The 12,764-nt window shown below is 41.2% G+C and overlaps 1 protein-coding gene across 8 annotated transcripts in view; it reads left to right on the forward strand.

Moving 5' to 3' along the window:
* Positions 1–10,051: 10,051 nt before the first annotated feature.
* NIPBL (NIPBL cohesin loading factor) overlaps positions 10,052–12,764 on the forward strand; it is a 163,704-nt gene continuing 160,991 nt past the window's right edge. For 4 of the 8 annotated variants that reach the window (XM_082782995.1, XM_082782994.1, XM_082782998.1 and 1 more), the window contains exon 1: positions 10,052–10,484. The gene's annotated coding sequence lies outside the window, so the exon portion shown is untranslated. Of the gene's footprint in view, positions 10,485–10,627; positions 11,263–12,764 lie in introns of those variants that run through there. The other 4 variants (XM_082783000.1, XM_082783001.1, XM_082783002.1 and 1 more) reach the window with 3 other exon arrangements.

Below are 12,764 nucleotides of genomic sequence, written 5' to 3' on the forward strand. Positions count from 1 at the left end.
ATTTTCTTGTGTATAGTTAATAAGAACATTTCTTGTCTGCCCAATTTTGCGAACCAGCTCAGAGTATAAGCAGTAATACTGTCATAACACAACTATATGCAGAGTCTCCACATACAACAGGGAAGAGATTGAACTATATTATAACCTTTGTGGTGGTCCTTCTGGGGCACAACAGTGAAATAGCACAAGGAAGAATGCATTAATCGTTGTTCCTGCTCTGTTTGTTTTTATGGATAAATAAGGACTTCAATCCACTAAACTAGCAATCCAGAACCTTTCTTGAGCTCTAAATCAACACACAGCCAAAAATAGCATTTAATTAAGAAAAAGGCTGCAGTATGTTTTTGCAGTCAAAGGAAAGTGTGTATACAAGAGGAAACCTATTAGATTAATTGTACTGTAACTTTTTCCTTGGCACATACACAGTTGCAAGAACTTGGCCTTTAAATCTTTGCCAATGCGCAGAAAACATTCCCAAGCCAAGAACTAGCTATTATTCTACAGCTACCTAGGCATGTAGTTTTTTTTCTATTACCAGATTATTACTGTTCTATAATTTCCCTGAAATTACATATTAAATTTTCTATTTCAGGCATATTGGCATCAGTATATAGCATTTTGAAAGAAATTTTGGGGTACTGGACAAGTTGTATCTATTACATGTGAAGAGCCCTATCCGTAAAGAAGTTTCAAACAGACACCTCTGAACTGCTTTTAGAAGAGGGCAAAAGTGGTAGAGGCCTGGTAAGAAAAAACTTCATACATTTTTTTAATTATTATTTTGGGGAGGGAAGATTTTTAAAGGAGGACTGAAAAAGAGAAAAAATATGTAAGTAACAGCTAAAAATAAAGTGATAGATCTTGAATGTTCAAGAGTTTTGCAGTTTTATACTAAGTTCACAATGCTGTGGAAGGTCATCCAAGTGTTATGTTACACAATATTCCCAATAATGAAAAAAAAAAAACTTACAGAAGGGCCATAAGATACTTACATGACAATCCTTTCCTCACAGGTCATACTATATTTTTGGGTTAGTCACCAACGATGCAGGAATATTAAACATTTTTCTCTTTTGAAATTCTACATGGTATAAATGAGAAGATTTAGGAAACAAGGTGAGCAGAAAAATATCACAGGACTAACTGTAAATAAAATAAAACCTGATGTTCTCCATTCAAAATCCAAATGGAGTAGAAAAAGCTGCATTCACCTTTATTAATCTAGATTCTAAAACAAACAAAAACCCTCCAAACTTCTATATTTCTATTAGTATTTGTTTAGATGAGAATTTTTTCATTAAACTGCTGTCTTAAAGAAAACTCAGATGAGGTTAGCATCAAAATACATAGCCTGTATATCCTGACTCAACATTCCCCAAAGCTGGACAGTCAACGTTAGTACTTCTGAAGTTTCTGAAGGAACATCCAGTTTTTCATAGTATAAGTAATATGCAAAATTCTTCACAACTATAAACACAGAACAACATTTACATTTTAAATCAAAAAATAAATGAAACGTTTACTGTGTAGTCTAAGTGAGGATTCTTGAACTATGTGTGAAAAAAATTAAAATGGAAAGATCATACTTTCAAGTGTAATCTGGTCTACGCATATATAACAATCTTTCTGAACCTATTTTCTTTTAAGTACATTTTATGCTGTACTATACTTTAAATATAAGTTTTATAACATGAGTTTTACAATTAATCTCTTTACTGACGTGTTATCCCTTATGTAACAAACTTCTTTATACAAACATTATTCAAGCACAAATACATTTTCTGTATAAATTCTGCAGGGCAAAATAGAATTAAAATGGCATGCTCACCAAAACAAATTATACATTCACCTTCTACTCAAAGACGCATTCTTCTTTGGGGAGTTTAACTAGTCTGTAAACACAATTACCAGAAATAATAAAACTGGTAAGATCATAGCTTACCTTTTTAAGACGGTAGATTCTTTAAGAAGAACAATTAGGGGTTCAGATTTTGAATTGTTTTTCCCAATGAGAAAAGTCAAGATAGTAAAAGAAGGCAAATGAGGGCTTTTATATGCTGCCTTTATGCTTGGGAGCAAGAAGGAAACCGCTCCAATACATTAGGGAAAACACAGTCTAATGGCAGAGAAAAGATAAACATTGCCCAAGGAAATGCAGGAGAAACAAACACTTTGACCAGAAGAGAGTGATCACTAGGGTAGCCTGGAGTAAGACTGACTTAACTGTGGAAATGTAGAGAAACAGAAATGGAACCACAGAAAGTACAAAAGTAATGAGTAAATTCAGGAGAATATCTAGTGGATAGAAGTATAAAAAGTGTTTTATGTGGCATGTGTATATATTTTTTTGTCAGGAAAACTTATATTTTGAGTGTTGCCAGGTTATTATAATTTATGGATCCATTCAGATGGCTGATCAATTCACTGTTTAAAATTGGAAATATATTACATGTTTTGACTAGTGGATTGTCTCTGTCAGAAAAACCATGTGATAGTATCAAATATGCACTAGATGACCCTGCTGGGGGGTTGGACTAGATGATCTCTGGTGGTCCCTTCCAACCTCAACCGTTCTGTGATTCTATGATTTGCATACATTCTATTTACAAAGATTGTGCATATGTGCCTTTCCTCTGAAACCAAGGGAAAGTTTCACTCATGAAGCCTCAAGTCCTTTTTTGGTTGATAGTCACCTTAAATCTCTCTAGCTCCATTTTACTTAGAGCTATGAAAGTGTTCCAGCCTGCGTCTGGGGTTCTGTGTCTTCTCTGCATCTGTTTCTATGGCATTTTACATCTTTTTTCTCACACACGCCTATCCTCAAAATAATACCCAACAAAACATGTGCCGCCCACATGTGCCTTTGTTTTGGGTGGTGACATGCACCCATATTCTGGTGGAGACTGTTCTTATTCAACAAAGTTTAACTGCTTCTTGCAGAGATTTTAAAGAGCACTGCTCATGACCACTAGCTGCAATATATTTTATCTAGCACCAATACTATGGATAACAGGCTACCTTAATGCATTGAAATCTCCACGGAGAGCAGATAAGCAAAAGCACAGGTATACATAGTACAGCCTCTGCAGGACAGTCACTGTGTCTTCTTTTGCATGAGTACAATACTTACACAGGATTGCAATCCTTATGAAGAATACAGCAGATAAAGTGGGCGAATCCACAAAATGTTTAGTAGTAACTTAAAACTATAAATTAACATAAATTAACAATTCTGTATATACTAGTGCTCTTTATTATAGTCAAGATTTGTAAACAATTTCCTGTTATCTGTAACCTCTCAGAAAACTGCATGCTTATCATTTTGTTTTTCCAAACATTTTTCTCTTAGGCCAAGATTTTCTATGCTGCTCTTCTCTACGAGGATGAAAGTATGAATTATGTTTAGGGAACCTAAGGGAAGTCATGTAGATATTTTAAAACAGACAGAGAACAAATGTAAAAATGTAAACATTGAAAAACTAGAATTTAAATAGATCATGTTGCAGAAAAGGGCATTTTTCATAAATAGATGGCTTTGACTTGAATTTTAAGTTATGTCTACTTGAAAATTCCATGTTAACCATTCCTAAAAGGTATATTCTTTCTCTTGGTCTTTTTTTTTTTTTTTTTTTTTTTTTTCTACAGCAGAGTTGCATCACCTAGGCAGATATATCTATCAGTATGTAATTGCATTGTAAAAGCTTAGGCAGCTTCTCCAAGTCAACAATTCAGTTTTCTGGATGACCTATTGTCCCCATCAAAAGTTAAAAAAAAAAAAGCTTTGTGCCTTTGGTGTTGGAAGTCTGTGAGAAATTAAATCTGTGACAACTTAATACTGCTTTCTGGCCTGTTAATGAAGCACTCACACATCTTCTGAAGTGCTGACAAAGCAGATGGACTGATGTGAGTCCCTATGGCCACACTGGGAATCAAGTTGCCAATTGTGTCCAGTTACAAAATGGAATCATCCTTTTTCTTTTTCTCCCCTTTTTGGAGAAAAGAATGTGTAAGAGGATATTCATCATCTGGAAACTACCTAGTGATGTTGTATTTGTCCTTATTCCTTTTCCATATTTAGCTTAAAAACAATGAATTACATTTTACTATTTTTTAGCGACCACATGCCTTCAGATGAACCAGTATATAACTTGATGGCCAAATTCCAATAAACTTTTTTTTGTGATGTTTTGTGGTTAAAACGTTAGATGCTGAATATATGATGACTTCAATAAAGAATTAATTGGAAATACAAAGATGATTTATCTCTAGGTGGGGCAGCATGGTTCTCTGTTACTTGCCTTCATTTTGATTATCATTTTGAGGAGACAGCATTAGGTGTGTCTCTAAAATGTTATGTAAATGAAACTGCCACAAAACATTCAGAGACACTGGAAATAATTTGTCTAAAAACTGTGTATTAGTGTTCAGACAGACCTTGGCACAGACTAAAAGCATGCCGGCATGCATTCTCCCAAACAATTCCTGGGCACAGTTTGGGAGTTAGTGACACTGAGTCAGGAACCATTCCCAATGGGCAGTAGATGCATGTGTCTATCCTGTTGTAATGAATTAAGGAGTTTAGTAATGTAGGCATTAAACATTATGTGGCTATTAGCCTCAATGCCAGACAACATTCCCAGGCATACATATAACCTTTTAGTTTATAGGTAGACGTTGAGTATGTTGGCTGAGATGCACTCAGTATCTGAGGAATGGAAAAGTTCTGCTTTCTTTTAAAGGCCTTTTTAGAGGCCTAAGCCCAAGAAGCAATTTTAACATACATGATTTAGATAATCATCTGTCTGTCTTAAATCTTACTTTTACTGGCAAGTTCATTAAAAAGGGAGTGGCAAGGCATTTTAAGCATGATAAGATGTTCTCATGTGTCTTTAATCCATACAAGAGTGGCTGTTGGCTTGTGCTGAATTGCCCTTTAGGCCAATTTTTAACTTTCGTCCTTTGCCAGAAGATGAATGTCCACGTTGACTTGGTAGCCCATGACAGCAGTATTGATTTACCTTTACACCTTAAAAAGTGAAAAAACTACAACAAAAATAATGTTTTTATCCTTGTCTTTCAAAATAATCCATGTTAGCCTTCACAGCTCCTATGAAATTGTACAGAATTTGTTATATAACTGGCACCCAGTTATGTCTCTATTATAAAACATTGCATTAAGTTGCTTTCCCAGTGCATGTCCAAAAAGAGACTTTTGAGAGAATAAAGTTATGAGGTTCAGGGTTTTGGTTCTGTTTACTTTTTTTAAGAGTGAAAATTAAAAGAAAAAAGAATTTGTAGGAATCAGTACCTGCTTCCTTTCTGAAGTTCATCTGTGGTGAACTGTATCCACAGAAATGTCTCTCAGGAGCCTCTTCAGGTTTCGGATTTTTTTCTATGACAATGTATGATAACTGATCATCCTTACAAAAACAACTGTCACTTGGTCTGTAGTGGCCCTTATACAACAATACCAGGAAGGGCTACAAGGCTACTTGTCCAGAAGAATAATCTGTCTGACTTCTTTTTCTGTTACATAGTACATTTTACTATTGTATTTTATAGTCTAAAACACCCCTTTCACATTATCTGTATTTTAACTTTATTCAAAATCCCTAGTGCTTTGAATAATCAGGAACTGACTGTAACATTCAAATGAAAATACTTGGGTTAAATCTATCGTTTTCTTTCACAGAAAACTTTTTTACTAGTATACATTTCAAAAGATGTATCTGCCAAATAATCCATATCCTGTCCTCGTACAAACGGTAGCACGTTCTTGACACCATTGAGATGATGCAAGTGTGTAATTTAGAAGAAATTGAAAAATGAAATAGTATTATTTCATGTTGTGAAATTCTTGTTGGAAATTTATGCTAAATACTTAGAATAAGGGGGAAAATGTTACCATCATCTGGCTTACCAAAAAGGGAAAAAAAAATAGTCACCATCAAATTGTAAACTTGCAACATGTAATTGTACAGCTAATTTACACCTCAATATGCAGGCTTCCTTGGCTCTTTATTTTACCTCTACTACTTAAGTCCTGATCTGACATTCAGGCTGCTTACTTACTTACAATGAATATTCCCCAGAGAATTAATTATGTGGTGCTATTATTTGCTACTGTGATCTAAAGTTAATGCAAAGAATGTAACTTTATATTACTTGTTATACAGCATTTATCATTACATTCATTCTACTCACTTCTGTAGTCGAGTCTTAACACCAAATTCCCAATAATTTCAATACTTAAATTTAAGGTGATATCTAACAATTACATCACTATATAGTGATTTCCCACCATCGTGTAGGAAACTTTGACCACTAGAAAAATACACAACCATAGAATTGGAGAATGGTTTGCGTTGAAAGGGACCTTAAAAGATCACCCAGTTCCAACCCTCAGCCATGGGCAGGGACACCTCCCACCAGAACAGGTTGCCCATCCAGCTTGGCCTTGAGCACTTACAGGGAGGGGGCATCCACATTTTTGATTTTACTTACACATCGCATTTAGTTAAAAATTCTGTCCTGAAATGCATACAAACTATCAATTAATAAGAGGTGAATGTAACAATGTCTGTGCATCCCATTAATTAATTAAAATGACATGCAACTGTATGTTAAACCAGCCATTAAATAAACCAAAAGTGGAAAAGTACAGTACATGTTTCATGCATTCTAGAGAAAACATCTAATGGCAGCAAGCAACCTCTAAGAAAACATTGGTGCTAGGTGTGTTTTTACTATTATTTTACATACTGTGTATAATTTATGGCGCTGAATAACAACATGTTGATGTCAGGGAGGTGAACATCAGAATGCAGAGGGCAGAAAGGACTCTTCGCTATTTTCAGCAGAACACACATGCATACTGTCTTTGCAAGTGGAAAGCTTTTTGTCTCAGTACACAGTCATAAACAGCAGCAAGAGTGATACCTACAACTAACATACTTTGGTGAAAAGGGTTTGAGAAACATGTTTTGAAAAGAGTATTGTATGCATGAAGATCTTTAATTCCTGACTTTTAAAGTTACATTAAAAGCACCGAATTATTTGTTCTCTTTGAAGGACAAGTAATGAGTCTCAGAATAACTGACTGTGCAAAATACTTTAGATTTATGAGAGCCCAGTCATTCTCTAAAGCAAAAGACATGTTCTCCCTTGACTTCAAAGGCAGCAGGATTAGGTTCTAAAACTTCACCCTGAAATTTGCAGCTCATTTTCACGGCTCTATAGGTGTGGATTTATCAGGAGAATTCAGAGAGCTTTGCCCTCCTCCGCACTGCTACCAGCTTTGTTTAGTGCAGTGTTCACTCCTTAGTGTGCCACAGTCATGGTTGTATGACTGCATAGCTCCTCCCATACAGATTAGGACTACCTCCACCCCATGACTAAGGCCTGGAGCAGAAATGAGGTTTAAAGTATCTTTTAAAATGTTTTCTGATAGTATTCTGAAATGCTTGCTATTATCCCATTTCTTGGCCATTTCACATATAATGGGATACACCCATATGTACTAAAATATTTGTAGAAACACACGTGAGCTCTCATTCTGCAATAAATTGTTGTTGAGAAGACAATTTGAAGACAGAAGTAATACGGGGAACCACTTGTCTGAACCCAGTCAAAGAATTTGACCTTTCATTTTTAGAACTGAATTACAGTAATATCTAATGGAATAAAACCTCCTTAATTTGATTTCCCTTAAGGAAGAAAATTCTTGTTTACTTCTAAGTGTTACAGTAACACTTTCTAAAACAATTATTAAATGAGTTATTTTCTTGTGCAGGTAATAGTAATGCCATAGTAATCAAACAAAATGACCATTTCTACAAATTCCTTTAGTTAAAAAGGATTATAAAAGCATAAAATGGGCTGGTGAGATTCTCACTGGAAAATTCTTACTGAAACAGAAGAATCAAATACCTGTTGTGTCTTATACTGATGTTTGGACTGGCTAAGCCATATCTGATATGGAAGACCCTGGCATATAAAAAACAAAATTGCGGTATTTACATTTTATTTATACAGTGAATCACCAACTAAAAAAAAATAATATAAATACTCCAACAACACAAATTATTAACAATAAGTTAGAAGCAGATTAAAGTAGTATTCCCGGGCCAGCTTGTAATTTTAGAATCACATTTTCCTTTGAATTCACAGGTGTGTATGCCCACATACATACACGCATGGGAACTCTAAATAGGTAGCTTATTCAACTTTAGTTTATTACAAAATTATATACATTTTCTCCCTTGACTTACAGAATTGAACTCTATTAAAATAAGCACAAAGATCTATGAACATCGTTTATCAACTACACCAGTAATTTCCCTTTATTTCAAATGGACAATCTGAAAATGCATGAACAATTGTAGGATTGGGACCTTTTATATTAACTTGGAACACAGGTAATACATTTCTTTCAGAGCCTGGTTTACTCTGTCTCCATTAAACTTACATGAGTGCACGCCCATTAGATAGAAGGACTGAATTACCGTATTCTCCAGTGCCATCTTCATTTCTGTACTTTCAAATAAACACACTTGTAAAACAAACTTTGATTCATCCAACATTAGGAATTTGATAGTTTAAGCTTAAGAGATGCGTTTTAACTCTGCTTTAAAGACAGAGCATTGGTTCAGGAAATCCTAAGACCTGGATTCAAGTGCAAGACCTGGATTCAAGATTCAAGTGCATTTGTGTACAGTATTATCTCTTTGTGCAAATCATATCCATCCAGAACTGAGACTGTGTTTATATGCCACAGGATATTTACAGCTAGCTAGCTGTGTCCAACTGTATGGTGAATCCTGAAGTCCGCAGATGAGCCAGGCTTCCTCTAAATGTGATTTTTGTCCCAGTATCAAGGAGCAAAACAACAGAAGTGAGCTGTGAGAAGACACAGTTAATTCATTAGGCGTAGCAGCTTCCTTGCTATGCTTTATTCACGGTTTTACCTGTACAGAGGAAAAAACGTAAACCCTTTCAGACTAGGATTCTCTTTCTCCAAACAGTCCAGCACAGCCCAGGATTAAAATATTTCCAGTAAACCTGCTGTCGGGGCACGGGGGGGGGGGGGGGGGGGGAGCATCACCCTCCAGCGGTGAGGCTCAACACCTCAACACCTGCATTTTTTCCCCCGTGCTCGTCCAGGAAAAAAAAAAAAAAAAGAAAGAAAAAAAAAAAAAAAAAAAGAAGAAGAAGAAAAACAAACAAACAAACAAAAAAAAATGCTGTACGTCCAGCTGCAGATCCCTCGCCCCGACACCGGGAGTTGCGGCTCGGCCTCGGAGAGCCCCTGGAGAAGGACGCGGAGGGCGGCGGCGGCCCCGCGGAGCGCCCCCGCCGGCCTGCAGCCCTCAGGGGCCGGCGGAAACAGACCCCGGACGCCTCCGCTTCCCAACGGCCGCCGGCCCAGCACCGGCAGGGGAAGAAAAAAAAAAAAAAAGATGAAAAAAATTAAAAAAAAAAAAAAAGAGAGAGAAAAAAAATAGAAAAAAAAAAAAAAAAAAGAAAGAAAGGGAGAAGCTCTCCGGCGGGTGGGGACGGGGGGGAGGCAGCGGGGCGGCGGCGGCTCGGCCGGGCGTGCGGCGGCGCTGTGAGGGGAGCGGCGCGCTGCCGGCGCTCTGTCGTCGCGCTATCGCCGGGGCTATCGCGGAGTCGCGGCGCCGTCGGAGCGAGCGAGCGAGCGGCCGAGGAGGAGAAGAAGGAGAAGGAGGAGGAGGAGGAGGAGGAGGTGGAGGAGGAGGCGGCGGAGGGAAGGGGGAGGCTGTTGGCGCCTGGCGCCGGTGGAGGGAGTCATTCCTGCCGCTGCACTTCCGGTCGGCATTTTGTTCTGAGAGGGAGCGAGAGCGACGCACGGGAGCCTTCCTCCCCCCTCCTCCTCCTCCTCCTCCTCCTCCCCCCGCCCCCCCGCCCGGTACCGACTCGCCGTGCCCCGGCAGCCCCCCCCCCCTCCTCCTCCTCCTCCTCCTCCTCCCTCCCTGCTCTTCGCTCCCCCGCCCGCCTCCCGCAGTCGCGCACCGAGGGAGCGGCGGCGGCGGCCCCCGGCAGCGCTGCCCCCCCCCCGCCTCCCTCCCTCCCTCTCTCTCCCTCCCTCCCTTCTCCCGGCCGCCCCCCCCCGGCCCCGGGGCGCCTCTCGGAACCGGTTCGGCCCGGCCCGTGCCCATGTTGTGAGGCGGCCGCAGGGGGACGGGATCCGCGCCGGCCGCTTTACCCCCCCCCCCCCCTCACCACCACCACCACCACCCCCCCCCCCCGGCTCTACATGTTCGCTGCACCGAGGAGGAGACGGAAGAGGAGCCAGCCCCCCTCCCGGCCCGGATTATTGTTGTTATATTATCTCCCCTCCTCCTCCTCCTCCTCCTGCTCCGCGGCGGCGGCCCAGCAGCGGCGGCTCCTCTGAGGAGGGAGGGGGGCGGATTGCTCGCCCCCTCTCCCGGCTCCCCGTCGGATTCAGACGCCGATTTGCTCAGGTAATTCCCCCCCCCCCCTCCCTCCCCGTCGTCGTCGTCGTCGCCGTCTCCCCTTCCCCTCCCTGCCCTCTCCGCCAGCGGGCCGGGCCTGCCAGCCTTCCCCCCCCCCCCCCTTCCCTCGGCGGCCCAAGCGCTGCCGGCAGCCCAGGCCCCGCTCCGGGGGCGGAGGGCAGCGGGCGGCCGAGGTGTCGGTCTCGCAGCCCCCCCGTGCTGCCGGCGCGGCGCTGGCGGAGGAGGTGGGCTCCTCCCGGGCTGCCGGCAGGCCTAGGCCCGGCGGAGAGCGCAGGCCCCGGCGGCCAGCGCCTTTCCTCCAGCTCGAGGATTAAAGGGAGAGGCGAAGCGGCTGCTCGGTGACAGGCCTCGGCCCGGAGAGGAGCAGCAAGCAGGAGGAAGGAAACAATGCCGCGAGTGTGCGCGGAGCCCGTGCCATATTTACAACTTCGCCAGGGCCGGGAGGCGAGGTCCCAGCGCAGACAGCCCCCTGAACTGAGGAAGGAGTGAGCGGAGGAGCAGGGGGAGAGAGAGACAATGTAAATAGCCCAGGAGCAAAAAATCCCCCTCTCCGGGTTTCTCCCCAACTCCGCTCCGAACACGCAAAAGTTGGCGTGGAGATGGATTTATAACGTGCAAACGCTTGATCTCCGAATAATAAAGCGATTGATCAGCGCGTTAATCACTTCGCGTATTTATAGCATAAAACTAGAGCTTGTGGGGTGATTGACACGGCACGGACACCTGCAGACCCAGAAAATACGGATAGAGGAGCGTATCGTGCCAGGTATTCCACGCAATCTTAATGTTTACGCGCTGTAGACGTTGGGGGAATACGTCCAAAATTCACGAGAAATGCTATTTCGTGCCTTCTAAGAAACAGAAAATGGGGAAGGGGTCGCGTGTGAAGCGGTGCGTTCGTGACATTTCGGGGACCGGGATGAAGATGAGATCTTGCCCTTAGAAGTCGGGAATCAAAGATAAATTGAACCAAGTGAAAAGTGAGGAATGTTGAAAAGTGTCATCCTTTCTTGTCAGGCCATATCACTTTGAGAGCCTGGGGTTGTTATTGGCTGTTTGTGTCCGTGATGTTTGAATATGTAATTAGGTGTCATTTTAACAGGTCAAATGCGTTTTGTAAGTGAATGTTGATTAAGTGTCAGGCCTTTATACATAAACGGTGGCTAATTTTCAGTAAGGAAAAATCTTGGACTTAGCATGTGGCAGAGTTGAGAGTGTTGTGAAAAACTGAAGTAGATGTAAAACAAACGCCCTGCGAACTTGTAAAAGTACTCCTTCAGAAATTACATAATTGAGGGAAATTTTGAGGTACCCAGTTTCACCTTTCATATAGAAAGGGAATTTGCAGATGGTAAACAAGTAGTAACATTTTATAATTCATCTATTTTTAAAGTAGGTTTTTAAGCTCTTTGAGCAGATATGTTGTAGTAATAGCTGGTTATTGTATCTAATATAGCAACTTTCTCGGGTATTGTGGTTTAGAGCCTTAAAAACTGCGCGGGGGTGCCTCCGAGTGCCCTGATACATGTTTAAAGGGGTGAAGTTAATATAGCTGTCACGTAGAAGGCGTGTTTTTAATGCTGTAAATCCGTGTAGTAGTCAGTAGCGTGTCCGTGATTTGTATTGGTCAGGGAGCAGTTTGAATTTTAAAAAGCCTGAAGATCCTGCTGAGCCCCAATCCCGGCCTCCCTCCCTCCCACTAATCTCCCATTCCTGTCTTTGTGCTGCCTGGTCCTGTTAGACACTGTTTGCAACAGGGCCTCAGGCCTACGTGCGTGGAGAGGAACCATTTCCACTCCGAAAAAGCAGCTTTTTATTTTTAAACTTTATGAATCGCAGAGGGAGCCACTAGTTGTCTCGAACTGTCCCTGTCTCTGCGTGTAGCTGAATTGCTGTTTTCTTTTGATCCGTAGCGTGCGTAGGGGCCGAGTATAACTCTGCTTTACAGGAAAGAAAGGACTGTGCAGAAGTACTTGTAGTTCTTGGGTAGTTTTCATCATCAGAAAGCGACGTTAGCTGTAGCATTTCTTTCGTTGATTAAAACAACTCCCGTTTTAACGAAAATGCGTTTGTTAAGCTAATAGTTGTGAATTTCTCTGCCTTATTTTTCATTTAAGGAGGTTTACTGAAATATGAGATACGAACAGGAAATCAGCCACTGTAGTTATGTAGTTCCTGTCAAGTTTATCTTTCCAGCGTTCTGTTTACAGCTTTTTTTTTTTTTTTTTTTGTCAGAAAGCATGCACTTTTCTGATACCAAAAATAGGC

Source organism: Aythya marila (assembly GCF_965140915.1).
Source record: "Aythya marila genome assembly, chromosome: Z".
NCBI classification, from domain to species: Eukaryota; Metazoa; Chordata; class Aves; order Anseriformes; family Anatidae; genus Aythya; species Aythya marila.